The sequence below is a fragment of the Halichoerus grypus genome, chromosome X (assembly GCF_964656455.1).
Source record: "Halichoerus grypus chromosome X, mHalGry1.hap1.1, whole genome shotgun sequence".
Classification (NCBI taxonomy): Eukaryota; Metazoa; Chordata; class Mammalia; order Carnivora; family Phocidae; genus Halichoerus; species Halichoerus grypus.
Window position 1 is genome coordinate 94986731 of NC_135727.1, and position 20175 is coordinate 95006905.

The 20175-nt window shown below is 40.3% G+C and overlaps 1 long non-coding RNA gene across 1 annotated transcript in view; it reads left to right on the forward strand.

Annotated features, from left to right (window-relative positions):
- Positions 1 to 10394: 10394 nt before the first annotated feature.
- The window catches only part of LOC118538964 (uncharacterized), a 198514-nt gene continuing 188733 nt past the window's right edge, over positions 10395 to 20175 (forward strand). The window contains exon 1 of the long non-coding RNA XR_013444623.1: positions 10395 to 10484. This is a non-coding gene — a long non-coding RNA (uncharacterized LOC118538964). The remainder of the gene's footprint in view (positions 10485 to 20175) is intronic.

Sequence of the window (20175 nt, forward strand, 5' to 3'; positions counted from 1 at the left end):
TAATATCAGGAAGACAAGGATGCCTACTCTTGACACTTTTATTCAACACAGTACTGAAAGTCCTAGCTAGAGCAATATGCAAGAAAAATAAATTAAAGTCAGCAAAATCAGAAAGGAAGAAGTGAAATCATCTCTGTTTGCAGATGACATGATATTTTATATAGAAAACCCCGAAGATTATGTCAAAAATCTGTTGGAACTAATAAACAAATTCAGTGAAGTTGCAGGATACAATATCAATCTAAAAATCAGTTGCATTTCTATACACTAATAAGAAACTGTTGGAAAGAGAAATTAAGAAAATAATTCCATTTACAATAGCACCATAAAGCATAAAATACTTAGAAATAAATTTAACCAAGGTGGTGAAAGTTCTGTATACTGAAAACTCCAAAATAATGATGAAAGAAATTAAAGATGACACAAATAAATGGAAAGATATTCCATGCACATGGGTTGGAATAATTAATATTGTTAAAATGTTTATACTACCCAAAGCAATCTACAGATTCAGTGCAATCCCTATCAAATTCCAATGGCATTTTTCACAGAAATAGAAAAAAATTCCTAAAATTCATATGGAACCAGAAAAGCCTCTGAGGAACTAGAGCAATCTTGAGAAAGAACAAAGCTAGAGGAGGCATCAACTTCCTGATTTCAATGTATATTACATAGCTTGAGTAATCAAAATAGTTGTGGTATTGGAATAGAAACAGGCACAGAGATAAATAGAGCAGAATAGCACTATGCGTGTATGGTTGATTAATTTTTGACAAAGGAGCTAAGAATATACGGTGGAGAAAGTATAGTCTCTTTAACGAATGATATTAGGAAAACTAAAAGAGCTACATGTGAAAGAATGAAACTGGCCCTCTATCTTACACTATACACAGAAATCAACTTAAAGTGAATTAAAGACCTGAATGTAAGACCTGAAACCATAAATCTCCTAGAGGAAAATAAAGGGAGTAAGCTCCTTGATATTGGTCTTGTCAATGACTTTTTTCTTTTTTGGTGTGACACCAAAAGCAAAGATAACAAAAGGGACTATATCAAAGTAAAAAGCTCTTCACAGCAAAGGAAACCAACTATCAACAAAATGAAAAGGCAGTATATGGAATAGGACAAAATATATGCAAAGCACATATCTGAAAAAGTGTTAATAGACAAACTACACAAGGAACTCCTACAACTCGGGACGCCTGCGTGGCTCAGTCATTAAGCGTCTGCCTTCGGCTCAGGTCATGATCCCAGGGTCCTGGGATCGAGCCCCACATCGGGCTCCCTGCTCAGCAGGAAGCCTGCTTCTTCCTCTCCCACTCCCCTTGCTTGTGTTCCCTCTCTCGCTGTGTCTCTCTTTGTCAAATAAATAAATAAAATCTTTTTTAAAAAAGACATTTAATATATCAGTGGATCTTAGTTTCTTCAACTGTAAAATTCATGGGTTCATTCATTCGATCACTTATTTAACGAGTACCTTCTTTATGCCAATCATTCTTCTAAGCAATAGAAGTACATTATAGTTATTATAAAAGATAACTTTTCTAATATACTATGATTCTCTTATTACATTCATTCATGTCACCTATGTAATTGAAAGAGAAGCAATTCTGTGAAACTTATTGTCAGAACTCATGAGCCGTCCCTGACTGTAGGGAGGACAGCTTGAAGGTAAAGATGGGAGAAGTTTCAAAACTGGTTCTGGCACTGAGTTAAGCCCCTGTTTGCTAGATTCAGAAGAGAGAAAGGATGAGGGTATTTCGTTGCTGATGTGAGACTATGATCGTGCCGCATGTGTGTTGAGGCAGGAAGGGTAAATTGTGGGTGCACAAGCGCTGTTGGTAGGCTGCCACATGGTGAACTCAGTCAAGAAGATGATCAGATGGGAGGCAACTGAGACAGAAAGAACCAGGGAGGGCACTAAGAAGCCGATGTCCAGCTGAGAAGGAGAAATGGTCCTCCAACAACAATCACGCCACCCAGTTCTAGAAGACTCTGAGTTGGCCAAGATGAGGAGGTAAAGCTAGCCACCAAGGTCCTTCCTTCAGGTTGTCAGGACTCCCAGTTCCTTTTGTCCATCCTTAAAGTGGTAGCTAATCTGGGATTGGCTCTGCCAGTTAATAGAAAGTCAGGAAACACAAAGGACTCACTTTGCCCGAGGAGCTAAGAAATAAACCGATTTTGTTTTGTGTTTTAGAGAAAAATAAAATGGTTTACAATCATTTTGTGTTTAAAGGAAATGAGAGATGTACGTGGTAGGAGAAAATGACGCTGCTGGTCCCAGGGAAACCTTATAGGAAAATAGTGTTCTGCAGGCATCCAGCTGATCTGGAGAATTCCTGTGGAGCCTGGTAAAATAGTGGGCCTGTCCTAGCTCAAGCTCAGCGCCATGTCTGGAACCACGAAGAAAGGGGAAAGTCCATTCAGATACTTTCAAGAGCATCCAATTTTTAAAATTTAGCTATGCTATGTCCCACTGATTCTGATTCCATCAGCAACTAAACCTCAGTTCTCATGAGGGAAAGCAACACAACTCACCACTTGGGCCTGGAGGCTCACTCCCATGGACAAAACGAGCCCCTTCTTTTAATTAAATGACCCAATACTTACAGATGAGACTTAGGCTGCTCAGGCTGCCATAAAAGAATACAATATACTGGGTGGCTTAAACAACAGAAATTTCTTTTCTTACAGTTTTGGAGGCTGGGAGTTCAAGATCAAGGGACCAGCATAGTCAGTTTCTAGTGAGAGTGCTTTTGCTGGCTTGTGGACATCATGTCTCTGTGTGTCCACTCGGCCTCTTCTTTGGGCATGCACAAGGGAAAATTTACAAGCTCTCTGGTGTCTCTTCTTATAAGGGGGCTCATTCTATTTTGAGGGCCCTGCTCTTATGGCCCCATCTAACCCAAATTGCATCGCAAAGGCCCCACCTCCAAATACCATCCCATTGGGGGTGGCGTAGGGCTTCAACTTATGAATTAGGGGGACACAATTCACTTCATAGTAGGATGTACTTGATTCTTGTCAACTTTACCTACAGATAAATGGACAGGGGTGTGGGGCTTTTTGGCTGTTGTCTTGGTAATTTTTTTTTAACTTTTATTTTTTAAGTGATCTCTGCCCTCAACGCCGGACTCAAACTCATGACCCGGAGATCGAGAGTCGCATGTTCCACTGACTGAGCCAGTCAGGCGCCCTTGCCTTGGTCTTTATTAAAGAATAGAGATTTCTAGAAAGTCTAGAAATACCTAATGCCATGTAGCAGCTACTTAGGCTTAGGGCTTAGTGTCAGGAACCACCTTAGTTTTCATTCTCTTATATCTGAACTCAGTTACAATTATCAACTTGTTACCAACTTTACTTTTAGGCCCTACATCCTAATGAGTCAAAGGAACAAAGTGGCCTGTTACATCCAGAACTGAGTTGACATTCACAGCTAGACCTTAATATTATTTAGGTGCTGGTCTGATGCTGGGCTATTTTGTTCTCTTCTTGGACACAATCTTACAGAACATTAACCATCAACAAGATTACTCTGAGAGCATGATAACATGAAAGGTCATTTCATAATTTTGTCTAAGCACAGAGAGAATCAGGGTTACTGTGCCTCCCACAAAACCCCCAATCATAGGATTCTCCCCACTTTCTTTCAGCATCCAATTTAAAGTGAACCCTTGCTAGGACGCCTGGGTGGCTCAGTTGGTTAAGCGTCTGACTCTTGATCTCGGCAAAGGTCTTGATCTCAGGGTTGTGAGTTCAAGCCCCATGTTGGGCTCCACACTGGGTGTGGAGCCTACTTAAAAAAAAAAAGTGAACCTTGTTTCCTCAGTCCCTCCCTCAAATAACGCAGCCCAAACCCAAATTCTATAATAAGTTCTTTGCATCACCATCTTACTGAGATATCTTATGGTTCCCCATGATGTGTGTTCTCTCTTACCACAAGGAGTAATGAAATCCAACTTGTTCAACTACAGATGTGTTCCTAGTGGGTGTTTGTCTGAAGGACATTAACATTAGGGTACACTTGACTCTTGAACAGCATGGGTTTGAACTGCACTGGTCCACTTGTATGCAGATTTTTTTTACAGTATGGTACTGTGTATTTTCTCTTTGTTTTGCTTTTCTTAATAACATTTTCTTTTCTCTAGCTTACTTCATTGTAAGAATACAGTATATAATACATATAACATACAAAATATGTGTTAATTGACTATGTTATGGGGAAGGCTTCCAGTCAATAGTAGGCTAGTAATAGTTAAGTTTTTGGGGTGTCAAAAGTTATACAGGGATTTTCTTTTTTTAAAATATTTTTTAAGGGGCACCTGGGTGGCTCAGTTGGTTAAGTGTCTGACTTCAGCTCAGGTCATGATCTCAGGGTCCTGACATCGAGCCCTGCATCAGGCTTCCCACTCAGCGGGGAGTCTGCTTCTTCCTCTCCCTTACCCTTGGCCCGGCCACCCCACTCATGTGCATGTACATGCATGCTCTCTCTCTCTCTCTCTCAAATAAATATTTTTATATTTTTATCTCTACACCCAATGTGGGGCTCAAACTCATGACCCTGAGATCAAGAGTCACCTGCTGTCCCGACTGAGCCAGAAATTTTCAACCGCATGTGGGATCATCCCTTTTAACCTGCCACATTGTTCAAAAGTCAACGTATTTCTGGTTTCAGATAGACAACAGGATAGAAGTCTGACCTTCAGTTGACAGCAGTTTATGTACTAAGAAGTGTTATTTTTCCAATCCTCTTCTGCAGATCCTCTTTCTACTGGCTGGATCACTGCTGGTCCATCTATTCATCCTGATCTCTATTTCATGCATCATGCTGGCCCTGTGCTGTCTTCTTCCAACCCTGTAGAGTTCCTTGCCTGATATACATGCCCCAGGACTGGTACTTGACAGGTAGGAACCCGGTCTCTTTCCTTGAAGTCTAGACAGTGTAGATGCTCCACTGGGTTATTCAGAGTTAAACTATTTTACTCACAAAAAGACTGCCTTTACCCATTCCATTCTCCCTGACATGTGCTGGAGTCACATCAAAAGAGACAGAAATGTATTTGTTCAATTAGTCAAGCAAATTTGAATTAGGTGCCTAGGGTGGGTAGAGCACTGTGTAAGGTTTATTTAGAGCCTCAGCCAGGAAGATGAAACAATTTTTCTCTCCAAGAAGCTTTCTGTTGGGAAAGATACACACAATCACATCAGGAAGCAAAGTGAAATGCTATAATATAGGAAAAAGAAAAGTGCAGATGATTTCAGTATAATTTTAAGGGGGATTGGTCCCAATATTTCCTTATTTCATTGGAATTTTATCCTCCCAAATAAATGGAAAATTATATTTAGTTCTGCTTGTTTCTCTGACTGTTGCAATAAACAGAATATTATGAAAATGTGGGGTACAATTGATTTCCATAATGTGTAAGAAGCTTCAAAATATGAGTGTTTGATTTCTCAGGATCTCCAATTGTATCTTAATAAGTACTATAACCTAGTGATTCTCTGAGACACACTGATTTCTCAAGATTTTTCTTAACGTCTTAGAGTAGACTGTAAAAGAACTTCAAATAAAAAAATTAAAACCCAGAATTGGGGTAACAGTAGTTGGTTTCCAAATTTTATTTTTCCAAGCTAGGGTAGTGTGATATGATGAGAGAAGATTCTGGAGCTATACTGTCTGGATTTGAATTCAGACCCCACTCTTTGACTAGCAGTATGACCTTTAGAAAGGATTTGATTTACCTCTGCCTCATCTATAAGACAAGGATGATAATAGTGCCTACTTAATAAGATTTATGTAAGGATTAAATGAGTTAATTATATAATGTATTTAGACCAGTGATTGACACCTAGAAAGCACTGTATACATGCGACTATAACTATTATTAAAAGCTTTAAATAATAATACATGGTGGTTACCACCAACATTCTGTTACAAATCAAATGAGGTTTAACACACATAAAATGAGATCTAACAATAAAGATGGAATCATTACATTTCCCTTTTAATTTAATTTAATTTTTCAATTCTCTGGATCCTGATGAATGCTTTATCATGGACCAGCATTCAGGCACTTGAGAGACATTGACTTGTAAAAATAATGAAGTGTAAACATAACGCAAAAATAAAAAGTCTAAATATTATGTTTCAAATAGGAAAACACAGAGAGATCATCAAGCTAGTTATGAGTAGTAAAACCAAAAGTAGAAACCATACTTCCCAATTACCAGGCCACTGCTGTTGGGATTAACTCTCTGTACTAGCAATGCAATACAAGTTGTGATCATCATTAGTCCCGTTACCAGATACTTCCAGTTCTCCTGGGCATGTCGTCGAAGCAAATTTCCCTGACCCTTTGAAATTAGGTGGAGACGTATGATTTGCTCTGACCGATGAAATGTGAACAGAAGGAATGTGTGTTGCTCCTGAGTAGAAGCTTTAAGAGCCAGTGCATGATTCACTGTGCTCTGGTTCACCTCAGCAAATGGGCAGGTATAGAGCTGGAGTCCCCCTGAGCCTGGATTACTGAGAACAACAGCGAGCGGAACCCTCTGCTGACCTACAGTGAACACTCAGTGTGAATAAGAGCCTTTGTTGTTTTAAGCCATTGAGATTTGAGGGCTGTTACTAGGGCACAGTATAGCTGCTCCTCTTTGATATATATGTGGTTGTGTTTATAGATGCATATATACCCTCTCCCCTGTGACACACACACACACACACACACACACACACACACGCACACCAGAAGGAAGTTGACTTTCACCTGGAATTCTACCCACTCCAACTGAAATAGCATTGTCTCCGTGGCACCTTCCTTCACGCTTCTATTCCCCTTGCATACCAACGTTACAGGCAGCTCTAATTCAAGCACAGAATTTGTTTGCAAGTGATGATCCTCTTGGAATCATTCCCAATATATTACCTACTGACAAATGTGTTCTTTGTATATGGATAGCTCCCTTGGTGCCCCCAAAAGCTCAGGAGAGAGGAAAATGCAAAGATAATCTGCTGAAGAACAACCTCTTCTTCCACTTAAAAACTGATCTTGGAAAAGCCAGGCTCTGCATAACCTGCTAGAGTTAAATTAGAGGTGGATGGGGGCACCTAGGTGGCTCAGTCAGTGAAGGATCTGCCTTCAGCTCAGGTCATGATCCCGGGGTCCTGGGATCGAGCCCCACGTTGGGCTCCCTGCTTGGTGGGGAGCCTGCTTCTCCCTTTCCCACCTGCTCATGCTCTCTCTCTCAAATAAATAAATAATAAAATCTGAACAAAAAATTGGAGGTGGATGTTCAGGCCTTCATGATGCTGAGATTCAAAGTCAGATGGTCACTGCATTGGCACTGCACCCACTCGCACACAGTGATGCTCATTCCCATTTACAGTGAGAGGTTATATACCTATAGACAGAGGATTCTATATTGTTTTCTCCAGCAGAACCTCAGTCCCCCATCCTTCATTGTGTTCTGAATAATTTTATTCTATTTATTTTGAGTTGGTCAGGGAAAGTCAGTGGAGAGGGTATCATATGTAATAATGGTTGTCAACCCTCATTGCACATCGGAATCACCTTATAAGTTTTAAAATTATAGATGCCTAGGCCCCGCCCTCAGATACTCTGGTTTAATTGGTCTGATGTGTGTCACAGACCTGAGAATTTTGTTTAAATCTGTTTAGATGATTTTAATGTATAAATGGCTTTGAGAAGATTGTGTGGGTTTCCCAGGAGACAGACTGATGGAGATGTGCATGTTGACAGTTTATTTTGGAATACCCTGGAGCTCAGCATTAGTTGGGCAATTAGGAAGTAGGTTTACCAATGGCAAGATTTCATTCCTTTTTATGGCTGAACAATATTCCTATAGAATTGTGGAATCACTATATTGTATACCTGAAACTAATATAGTGCTGTATGTTAATTATACTGGAAGTTAATTAATTAATTAGCCAATTAGTTAATTACCCAAAGAAGCAGATTTGACAGAGGGAGAGGTTTAACCGTGATATAGTCACAACAAAGGCCTCAGGTGACTCTACGGGAAGCTCCAGAACTGGGATGGCCCTTTAGAGTTGTCCTGAATTGAGGCAAGGGGGCAGCACTTCACTTGTTTTGCAATAACTAGTCGTTGGATTTGGTCATTGCTCTGGAAAAGGGGCATGATGTTGGGCAATGAACAAGACAGACAAGGTCTGTGCCATCCTGGATTTTACTCCATAATTGGGGAAGTCAGAAATAAGTACATAAATATAGAAATAATATAATTAATGAGGACTGGTGCTATTAATGAAAAAATTAAAGAACGGTAGTGACTGGGAGAGGCAGCATAATGTTGAGGTTAAGGACAAGAACCCTAAAGCCTGACTGGTTGTGGTCCAATCCTGGCACTGCCATTGCTTGCTAAGACCCGAGGCAAATTAAAGCCTTTGTGATTTATTTTATAGAGTTTCCTCATCTATAAAATCAGAATCACAGTAACCAATTTACAAAGTTGTTGTAAGGACTAAATTAGTTAACTTGGGTTGTTTCTGGTTATTCAAGAGTGCTTGGCACATAGTTTCCAGAAAGGGTTAGTAGTTAGGATTATTGTTACAGGGCAGAGAGCAGGGTGGTTAGGGAGGACCTTGTTGAGAAGGTGACATTTGATCACCTTCTCATTATTCAAACTGAATGATGAGATAGAGACCGCTCTGAAAATGTCACAGAATGTCACGATAACAGACAAAAAGAAGAGCAAGTAAGAGGCTCTGAGTGGGGAAAGACATTGGCTTGTTACAGGAACAGAAAGAAGGCCAATGTATTCAGAGTGTGTGAGGAAGGGAGGTTTGAAGCCTGAGAAGTAGGTATGACATAATAAGAAATGTGTATTTGGTTTTTTTCCCCAGTTCCTGAACACAGAGCTCTATAACCTTTAAAATTTCGTGAGGCGTAATTCACATATCTTGTTATTCCTCAAAGTCCCTCTCAACCATACTTGAGTTTATGCTAATGAGGTTACCCTTGGTGGGCTTCTAGAGAGCTTCGGGATGGGGGCTGGTTGCCAGAGGAACCAGCCATGTGATTAGAGAGTCTCAACTTTCAGGCACACCCCTGGACCTCTGAGGAGGGGAGATGGACTGGGAGTGGAGTCAATGATTTAATCAATCATGCCAATGAAATGAAGCCTCCATAAAACCCCTAAGTGATAGGGTTTGGAGAACTTCAGAGTTGGTGAACACATCCATGTGCTGGGAGGATAGTGCATCCCAACTCCGTGGGAACAGATGCTCTTGTGCTCAGGACCCTTCTGGACCTCACCCTAGGTACTTCTTCCTCTGGCTGTTCATGCATATCCTTTATAATAATTCACTTATATCCTTTATAATGAACTGGTGATGTCTTTTAAAGATTTATTGATTTATTTGAGAGAGAGAGAGAGTATGTGTGTGAGCAGCGGGGAGGGACAGAGGGAGAGGGAGAGAGAATCTTAGGCAGACTTTGTGCTGAGCAGCAGAGCCCGACATGAGGCTCAATCTCATGACCCTGAGATCACAATCTGAGCCAAAACCAAGAGTTGGGCGCTTAACCAACTGCACCACCCAGGCGCCCCAATAAACTGGTGATATTAAAGTATCTTCCTGAGTCCTGTGAGTCATTCTAGCAAATTATCAAACCTGTAGGGGGGTTGTGGCAATACCGTCTTTGTAGCCAAGTCAGACGGAACTGTGGTTACCCTGGAAACCCAATACTGGTGACTGGCAAAGTGAGGGTTGGCTTGTGGGGCTGTGCCCTTAAAACTGTGGAGTGTGACACTAATTCTGGGTCATTAGCATCAGAATTGAAGTGAAGGACATGCAGTTTGTGTCTGGAGTTGGAGAACTGGTTGTTGATGTGGAAAACCTCCACACATTTGGTGTCAGAAGTGTGAGAAAAAACAGCTCAGTAAGCTCTGACCAGATGAGATTGGGCAGCAATAAAGACTTATTACCCATTTTTGTGTCTATATCACTGTCACCACCCTCCCCCATCCCAGATGTTGGCTACTTTTGTAAAGGGCCTATTGTGGATGCTGGGATATACTGCCTAGATGCCCCCTCCAGGACTGAAGTACCCATTCCCCCAGCTGCTGGGAGCACAACTGGCACAGAATTCTCAGCTGTCAGCAGTCTTCCCTGGAATTGCTGTTGGCATGAGAGAGATGCTTCACCCAAAATTATACCTTCCTTCCAGGGAAAGCCTGCATCCAGTGGCTGGTTGATTTCAGGGTATAAAAGCCCAGCTCACTTGCCCCAATGGGGGACCACTCAATCAAACCATTTCAGCTTCAGAGTTCCCCACTAATTGGGCTGAGGCCTTTCTTGTCACTACATCACAGCCTAATGTTGCCCGTTGCCCAATCTTGCTTCCTTCTTACCTTTCACAGGTGCTGATCCCAAGATTAATCCCATAAAGTTACTGATGCTAATCTTCATCTCAGAGCCTCCTTTTTTGGGACCACAACTTGTAGTAAGTACCATGTCTAACACATCTTACATCCAGTGCTGTGCACATATCCCAGAACATCAATAAATATTTGTCACATTAATAGATGCATAATAGCAAAGGGTAGTAGTGGATATCAAGATGGGTCAGGAGGCAGTGTTGGTGGTGGGCTGAGTGATGCAAAGTCGGCGAGATAATGGAGTATCATAAAAAGGAGGCCCAAACCCAGGAGGGGGATGAAACCTTCCAGTCTTCTTTCTGAGTTCAGCATAGGACTTAAGACAGCATATATTTATTTGAACTACCAGTGCAGCAGTTTTGACGGATGAATACAAACTTGTGTGACCACCAAAATATCAACCATTTACCTTTTGGGGCCCTTTCGTCTGTGTTACCCTAAGCCAAGAGGCAGAACATGGTCATTTTATTGGTTATGTGACCTCTTCCTCCTCAGCTCATCTAACAAACCCCAAATCCTGAGATATGAAAGTAAGATGGCCGCCAGAGGAGGGGTAGCTGATTTCAACAAGCTCGAAGAGCATGTGGTAATGCAGAGTGCTTCCTGATGTGCATACAGGTGACAGTGATCAAGAGCGGGGACATGGAGTGACCACAAAAGCATTATCAGTTCACCAAGGTGGTCAGTCAACTTAGAGCCTTATCTGGCTAGACAGATTAGTCAGACAGATATGAACGTGCTCCAGTCCCCATGCTTCAGCTAAAAGTGGAATGTCGGGGTTCCCTAACAGGTGTCACAGTTCAAAGGGTGGCATCGGACTGCTACCCACACTCTTGAGCCAGCCCTGGGTGACTGAGTAGAAGAAAACAACATGCTTCCTCTCATTACTGCCACAGTCACAGTGGACAAAGCCATATAAGACCTGGGATCATATGTATTTCCTGGAGTGAGGTTCAGCACAGGTGAAAACTAGTTGGGTAGGCATGACCCTCAGCAAAACCTAGTGCTCCACTCACCCACCCTGGGTGCCTTCCCAGCCCTTCCCCATCTCCTTCCTCTCAGGAACTGCTTCCAGGTACTTCCACTCCCTACTGTGATTTCCTGTTTAGGAAGGTGTTTGTGTGTGTATGTGTGTGTGTGTGTTTATGTGTATTAAAATATAACTACATAAGTTCAAGCCCCACGTTGGGTGGAGAGATTACTTAAAAATAAAATCTTAAAAAAATATATAACTACATAAAGTGCATAAATCTTAAATGTACAGCTCAATGAAATTTTACATGTGCATACACCTATATAACCACCACCTCATATTAAGATATAGAACATTTCCAGCTTCCCAGAAGGCTCTCTTATGTACTTTCCCAGCAAATCCTGCAAAGGTGACCATTATTTTGACTTCTGTTATTGTTGATTATCTTGTCTGTTTTTGAAGTTCTTGGAAGTGGAATTATACAGCATGTGCTGTTTTATGACTAACTTCTTTTGTTTAATTATTTGACGGTGAGTGGCGCCTGGGTGGCTCAGTCGGTTTAGCATCTACCTTCGGCTCAGGTCATGATCCCAGGGTCCTGAGATTGATCCCTGCATCAGGCTCCTTGCTCAGTGGGGAGCCTGCTTCTCCCTCTCCCTCTGCTTGCCACTCCCCCTGCTTGTGCTCTCTCTCTGTCAAATAAATAAATAAAATCTTTAAAAAAATAATTTGTGAGATTTTTGTAAGTGCTGGTGGCAGAGGTTTGAGCTTTTCCATTGTTGTGAATAGTTATTGTATGTGTATATATATCAATTTATTGCTCAATTCTATTTAATTGACTGTTTATGTTTACCTGTTACAAATAACCTTGCATTGAACATTCTTGAACATGTCTTTTGGTGAACATAAGCAACTCATTTCTCTTGTGTATATACTCAGTTGTAGAATTGTTCATGTAAAAGGTATAGGATGTTTTGAGCTTTACTAGAAACTACCAAACAGCTTTCAAAGTGGTTGTATAATTTTACACTCGCATCAGCAATGTATGAGATTTCTCATCACTCTCCATTCTCACCAAACTCAGTATTGCCAGTACTTTTAAGTTTGAACATTCTAGTGGAGGCATCTGGGCAGTATTTTATGATCTAGACTCTTACCTCCCTTTGAAGTTCAAATTTACCCACCCCATTTTTTAAACAAAATAGGAATTATAGAGAACAAACCAATGGTTTACCAGAGGGGAGGTGGGGGTGGGATGGGTGAAACAAGTGATGGGAACTAAGGAGCACACTTAACAGTGATGAGCACCGGGTGATGTACGGAAGTGTTGAATCGCTATATTGTACACCTGAAACTAATATTCCACTGTATGTTAACTAATTGGAATTTAAATAAAAACTTAAACAACAACAACAAAACAAAAATAATAAATGAGTAAAAAAGCAAGAAAGAAATAGTAAGGTAGGATGTGCTCACTGACTACATACATGTAACAAGCAGTAGTCAATGGATATCATTCAAAACTGATAAAATAAATAGAAGCCTATGTAAACTAAAATGGGACTAACAGCAATATCAAAGGAAATAGTATTATGAAAACCAATGGAACAAAAAAATACAAATTCCATAAATAGCAAAAGAATTTGAAAAATAATAAAAGGAAACAGACTGCATAGAGAAACATGGTAAATATGGGATCATACCACAGGAAAAATAAAATTACAGAGTTGAGATCACATATATTAGTCATATTAATACATGTAAAAGAGCTTAAATCACCTTCTAAAAGAAAGGAATTTTCCAGTTGATGTTCAAAAATTATTTTGCTTGTGCTATATACACAAACATAATAAACAAAGTGATTCATAAAGATTGAAACATGTAAAGTATAGCAAAAATATACAAACAAACCAAAAAAAAGGTGTTTCAATCTTCATACCAGACAAAGTATGCAAGGAGAAATAGAAACACAATAATAATAGATAAATTTAACACACCAGTTGCAGCCCAAGACAAGTCACATGGACCAAAAAAATCAGTAAAGATGTGGAAGATCCAGAAAACATCATTAAGTTAGGTCATGTGGACTTCGAATTTTTCACTCAAATGTTCAAGAATATGCCTTTTTCAACCACACATGAAAATTCATAAAAAATAAACCATAAATTATGTCAGAAAAATCTCTCAGTATGTTTCATAAAGTAGAAAGAATATCACAGAATTTCCACAGTGCCATAACAAAATCAGATAACAGATAGGCCCTTTCACTTGAGAATTTTAAAACTCTATAAATCACCCTATTGTAAAATAAGAAATATAAATCAAAACTGTAGAATTTCTTAAATGTAATCATAATGAAAACATATATTAGAATATGTGGGAAACAAACTAGTGAACAGTTCAAAGACTACATTGCCTTAAATCTGAGCAATAAAAATAAAAGAATGCATATAAATGAACTCATATCTATAAAACCAACAGCATCGTAATTCAGAAGAAATCAGACTGAACGAATCACTAGAGATAACATGAGGTATGAATGAAGCACAAACCAGAAAAACAGCAGGAATAATAAATAAATCAAAATGCTGCCCTGCAAAAGTCAAAAAAAATAGACAAACCACTAACTATCCTAATTAAGAAAAAAGGGGAAAAGTCACAAATAAGCACAATAAAACCTGACAAGGAGGGAGGAAACATTGAGATAGAAGGACTTCTTAACCATGAGACTACTGTCTTTGCGGCCGCCAAACACTAGATGTAAGCGAGCTGACTGAAGTAGCTACTGCTCTCAGCACCAAAGTTAACTTCTGCACCGGGAGCTCAACTCTCCTGCTCCTGTCTCCCTTGACACCTAGATGCTTCTGCAAGGACCCTACCCTGGAAAGTGGACTAAGCATGGAAACTGCTCACCACCAAATCAAATCAGCACTAGTATGTTTGAGTGACATGACTGTGCCCTAGCTGAAAGGAACCTGTGGGGGTGAGTGGCATGGGTTCTAATGAAGAGAGATGAGATTTGAATTCTCCAGACATTCAGAGGTGTCCAAAACGTTCTGGGCAACCATGTCAAGTATTAACTTCAAACGTTCTGCTTCATGCCTGCTTCATGAGGAATTACAAAATTGTTTGTTTTTGTAAATAATTAGAAACAACCTAAATACCCATCATTGGAGAGATGGTTAATTCAATGATGAAAAATTCTTACTTTGGTATGCTATGTAAAAATAAAAGATGGCGAAAGTTCTGTGTGTGTTTTCAAGGAATAGTATCTAGTAAGGCTTTATGTAAACAAATTCTAGATATGGAAATAGATGCACCTATATGCACATATATGTTTGTGAACCTTAATAGCATGCTCCTATTCATATTCATAAACATATGCAAATATATGCATATGATTCTATACAAACACATAGAAAAAGGACTGAACAGATATACATCCAGCTGTTAAATCTGATTACTTTTCGGTGGGAGAGACTGGGTTGAGTGTTAGAGGCACAATAAATGGAACATTCATATTTAATTCCCTATGACGTTTAGTGTATAAATTTATTATCATAAGACTATATTTGTGTTTGGCTAGTGAATTTCTAAAACATTAAATTTATGGGGAGGATAAAGATTTAGAATATAAATAAGTAGCCCATATGATCTACAAATTTGACTCCAAGGTTCTTTTTTTTTTTAAGATTTTATTCATTTATTTGAGAGAGCGTGTGAGAGTATGAGCAAGGGGGGGGGTTGGTATGGGGAGCAGCAGAGAGAGGGAGAGGCAGCCTCCTTGCTGAGCCAGGTGACCTAAGCCAAAAGCAGATGCTTAACCTACTGAGCCACCCAGGCGCCCCAACTCCAAGGTTCTTAATGGCCAAAGTAAAAATGGCAATGTGCTCAGTTGCAGAAGTCACCTTGTCCACAAAGGGGGAGAAATTACTGCTACCCTGGCACATCAAATTTTACCTGGTATGAAGGTTTTGTGGTATAATACAAAATAAATATTTGGTCTTTGTCCCTGTTTCCTGGCACAGAGCTCCTAAAACCCTTGGAATCTTCTGAGTGATCAGAGTGTCTTCTTTATGCCAATGAGGTGGCTGGGGCCCCTAGACTGCTTCAGGGGCCTGGGTCACCAGAAACACCAAGCCATGGTTAGAGGGTTAGAACTTCCAGCCTCTTCTCTTCCCACCTCCAGGTAAGGGAGAGGGCCAGAAAATTGGGTTCAATCACCAATGGCCAATGATTTAATCAGTCATACCTACATAATGAAACCCCCATAAAAACCCTAAATGACGGGGTCCGGGGTGTTCCCAGGTTGGTGAACACATTGATGTGCCCTGAAGGTGGCTCACCCGGAGAGGGCATAGAAGCTCCACACCCCTTCTCCCCCAGTACCTTGTCCTATCTATTTGGCCATTCTGCGTTGTATCCTTTATAATAAACCAGTAATGGTAAGTAAAGTACATTCCTGAGTTTTGAGTCATTCTATCATATTACTGAATCTGAATTTAGCTATCAAATTCATAGCCAGCCAGTCAGAAGTATGGGCGACAACCTGGGACTTGACATTGACGACCGAAGTAGGGGCAGTCTTGTGGGACTGATCCCTTCACCTATGGGGTCCGTGCTAACTCTGGGGAGTTACTATCAGAATTGGGTTGAATTGTCGGATATCCAGTTGGTAGTTTTGGAGCATCAGAGAAATGGTGGTGGAAAAGACACCACATATTTGGTGTCAAGAGAAAACAAACGTGTGACGTATGGACAACTTTTTCATATGTGTCTCTAAGTAGGAGTATTGAGCAACATACGTGACAGTTTTCTACAGATTACATCTACCTTAGATGCAGTAGTGGAAAAGGTCCAGCCTGAGGAAGCGATCCTGCAAGGACTACAGTTCCTCCACTTAGTACCTTCCTCTTGTTAAATAGCATGAGTGGCCATCAGGGAAAGGAGCAACAGAGGAAGGACAGTCCCAGGCGTACTGTCAACCTGGATCGAGTTCTAACCACAAATACCCAAATGGAACTTCATTGGTAAGGATAAAACACTGGTCAGATCACCTCCAGCAACTTCTTCCAACATTAGTGTTTTATACTAAGACCAGGGCTCATTTAATAACCACCAGCTTCTTTATGGTCAGGTTTAATGATTTGAAATAATACATATTTATGTTACCCCCTCTCATTGTCAACAACTTCTACTAGGCACTCTCCAGATGGAGAACTAAGTATGGAGCAGACACTGTTGATACCCTGTCCCATATTTCTTTGGTCTGCCTGAGTTCACCTGCAGATGCAAATAGAGAACGTTCTCAGCACCTGTTAACTTCCCAATGTAAGCACCTGTGTCTGTCTGCTTTCCTGGCTGAGGGATTTCTCCAGCATGGAAGCCTGGTCTGCCACACAGACATTGCATGGAAGTAGGCGGGGGTTCATGCCACCGGAGACAAACTCAACCAGTGAGGGATAGGACCTGTGAAGAAATGCTCCATCCTCTCCCCACTCCTCAACCCCAGTCCTTGGGAAGTCTGTTCCTCATGGGTTTTCAGAGGTTCCCAGCAAGATCAAGGTCCAGTTGGCCACAGTGGTAACCTGCTTAGGAACACACACTTTATTAGCTTTCCTCTCTTCTTTTGCTTCCTCACTTCTCTTTCTTGTGCTCAGCTCCCAGATAAAGTATTTGCATCCACATCCTCACCTCAGAGTCTGCTTTTAAAGGGGGCCAGAGTAAGACGAAGCATATTTAGCACATATGTTGATTTCTGCCTTCTTATTTGAAATAAATTAGAATAAGATAAAAGACCTTATGTCAAGTTCGTAGGCAGAAACTAGGAGCCCTCTAAGGGTTGAGAAATTTTTTTTAAAGATTTCTTTAAAAGCTTATAAATCAATATTCGGTGTTGTAAAGAATACACAAAAATCACGTTTCTAGTAACCACTGTTATAGCCTGACCATGAAAGATTAGTTTTCCCTATTAACATTTCTCAAATCCAAGTTAAAGATTGAACCCTTTGGAGGTCCTTTTATTGAATGAATAAAGTGTCTGTCTCCATCATTTCCTTCAATCAATCTTCCTTCTGGAAGGTGTGATAATCTTGCAAAAGCAAAAAGCAAAGCAAAGTGATTTATTTAAACATGCCTACCAGGTGATCGCTGCCTTAGTTGTCTTTTCAGACATGGTAGCAGCCCAGAGGGTTTTCTGTGCTGTAAGCCTGAAATAAGTTCTGGAGAATAAAGAGAAATTTGCTTTGCTGAGTTATGAGATCTTGAGTACTGTGTGGGTGCACGGCCACTCTCCTAAGCTTGAGAAACTTCTGAGAAAAATATACGCTGTTATTATAAAATCTGTGTTTACTGAGGTAAGGGAGGTTCAGAGAAGCAAATCAAATGAAAAATAATGGCCAACGTTTGCACATGTTTTGTAGTAAATGTGATAAGATTATGAAAGCTATCATCTGCCTCTTGTTCTGAGAATCTCCAATATACAGAGCCTGATACTTGCTTCTTTTTTTTTTTTTAAGATTTTATTTATTTGAGAGAGAGAGAGAGTACGGGCGAGAGAGAGAGCACAAGCTAGGAGGAGGAGTAGAGGGAGAGGGACAAGCAGACTCAGCACTGAGCACAGAGTCTGATGCAGGGCTTGATCTCATGACCCTGAGATCATGACCTGAGCCGAAACCAAGAGTCCAATGCTTAACTGACTGAGCCACCCAGGTGCTCCTGATACTTGATCATAAATGAGGAACTTATCTCCAAGGGTCAGAAATACTTCATTTCACATAGGGCTATAAGGTTTTATATTATGACTGATTTGTTTTCATCTCTTAAGTTGCTTTTCATTTTGAAAATGTCTTTCACATTGAATGCTTTCCAATATGCCCTATTCAACATCCAAGTTAGGTGTTGCTGTTTGTGGACAGGATATCTGTTTTGAAGTAAATGCCAAGCTTGATCAAGATCTGTTGCAATTGGTTTCTCATAGGTGTTTTCTATTTCTTTCTGGGAAGGTAAGATTGCATTCAGAAATCATGCAAACCTTATTTCTTTTTTTCTGTTGTTTTTTTTTTTAAAGATTTTATTTATTTATTTGATATAGAGAGAGACAGGGAGAGAGGGAACACAAGCAGGGGGAGCAGCAGAGGGAGAGGGAGAAGCGGGTTTCCCGCGGAGCAGGGAGCCCGATGCGGGGCTCGATGCGGGGCTCGATCCCAGGACCCTGGGACCATGACCTGAGCCGAAGGCAGACGCTTAACGACTGAGCCACCCAGGCGCCCCGCAAACCTTATTTCAAAGACCCTTATCATTTCCTGGTGCTGGCCCTCCCCTAAAACCAACTTTGGGTAATCAAAGCATATAAAGATGCCTTATTCTATCAGAATCTTCAATGTCTTACAGACTGGAAATTTGGATGTTGGTATTAGATTCAGATCTGATAATGGTTCACTGTCTTATTAGAGATATAATTTCTTATTTGCTCTGTATCTCTTGTCACAGCCATAAAAGGGGGATAAAATATATTTCCCTCTTCAGTCATATAAAGTCATCCTTATCAGCCATCAAAAGCATTTGTTAAGTATTGATTTATGACTGGAGCCAAGCTTGGCAGGCAGAGGCAGATCATAACTTTCCCTGGAATATGGTTAATTTCCTTCAATGCACCACCATGATAGACAGAATGTATTTATGACACACAGGTGATTGAATAATAAACATGGGAATGAATAAGCATAATGTTCAGGTGTTTGCATTATGTAGAAGTAAAGAGTTGCTGAATTTATATGGGAACTAGTTGACTGGAGAGTCGAGGTATGTTTTATGTTGAGCACGATAATGGGAAACTTGTTTACTCACGCAATTAATTTGTGAGGGCTTTCTTGAGTATTCGGGGTTTTAAAAACAGTGATGACAGGTGGCAGTGATATGATGAGGTAGAGTGGTACTGCAGGTGACAGTGACCCTGCAACTTCCTGAGCTCAATAAAGTGGTCCTCAGGGTCCAACGTGTGGCAGGTACACACAGAACAGGGCAGACTATTCCAGAGATTCTCCTATTTCAAGGTTGAAGTGGGTAGAGAATCTTTAATTCTCATGTGGTTTTCAACAAATTATTCTGCTCTTGGTAATACGCCTAGATCCTTGACTCTTCCTGCTGTGCAGATTTATTTCAAAATGAATATATAACATCAAACCACCTATAACAAGGAAATAGCTTGGAAATAAGGAGGAACCCACGACACCGGTGTTTTAATGAAATTAACTTAAATTGTAGGTTAAAAAAAGGTCTTGTTTTATTTATGGATTCAAACACTTTAGGAAAAAGAGCTGTTTTTTTTTTCAGCTGCCTTAAAATATGACTTTAAGTCGCTACTTGTGACAATAAGATTTTTCTAATAGTAAAGCTTCTCTTGTTACAAACCTTCTGTGAAATTCAAGGGGCATAAAATTTCATTTAAATAAGGCAGACTTCTTATGTGAGAGGGGAAGTAAGGAGCAGTCAATGGAAATGTACAATTTTCAGATAAGAAGAAAAAGTCATGAGAAATGGGGCTTGCGCTGTGTAAAAGGAGGATCATATGACTTTGTTTGCATGTCATATATAAAGGAAGGAACCTGAATTTTGAAAAGGCAACAGAAACCTCATCTCCAATCTTCCTGTTCTCAAACAGCCTGGACAGACAAAATAGACTTGAGATCAAGACACAGTATATACTTAATAAGTCACTGAGTCTTAAGTCTTTCAATAACTACCCTGAGTCATCTAAAGGATTGAGTAAAATTGCTGGAAAG